The 340-nt window shown below is 46.8% G+C and overlaps 1 protein-coding gene across 1 annotated transcript in view; it reads right to left on the reverse strand.

The window, feature by feature from the left end:
* Positions 1-340, reverse strand: part of STAC (SH3 and cysteine rich domain) — a 67430-nt gene that overhangs the window by 14964 nt on the left and 52126 nt on the right. The gene's annotated exons all lie outside the window — the stretch shown is intronic.

Consider the following 340-nt stretch of genomic DNA (forward strand, 5'->3'; position numbering starts at 1 on the left):
ATATGGAATGGTTTATTACTGAGCAGGAAGAAATGAAGCAGAGGACAAAGTCAGAGAAGCAAGGGAAGACTTAGATGAACTGATGTAGAGTGGAGCAGGCAGAACCAGCAGAGTGGTGCAGATGGAGGATACGATGATGTAAATGGAAACGCCGGCAAAGGCATCTTGACGCTGAATGGCTGGCTCAGGAAGATGGACGAGCAGCCACACTTTCCCTCCTCTGCAGAGAGGAGGGACTATTCGAGCAGAACTTGGCGGTTGGCTTTGGTTAGGAGGGAGGGTTAGAGGGGGAATATCTATCTATCTATCTATCTATCTATCTATCTATCTATCTATCTAT

The sequence above is a fragment of the Petaurus breviceps genome, unplaced genomic scaffold (genome assembly GCF_028583685.1).
Source record: "Petaurus breviceps papuanus isolate PSGF00001 unplaced genomic scaffold, PetGlider_PUasm1.0 174, whole genome shotgun sequence".
Classification (NCBI taxonomy): domain Eukaryota; kingdom Metazoa; phylum Chordata; class Mammalia; order Diprotodontia; family Petauridae; genus Petaurus; species Petaurus breviceps.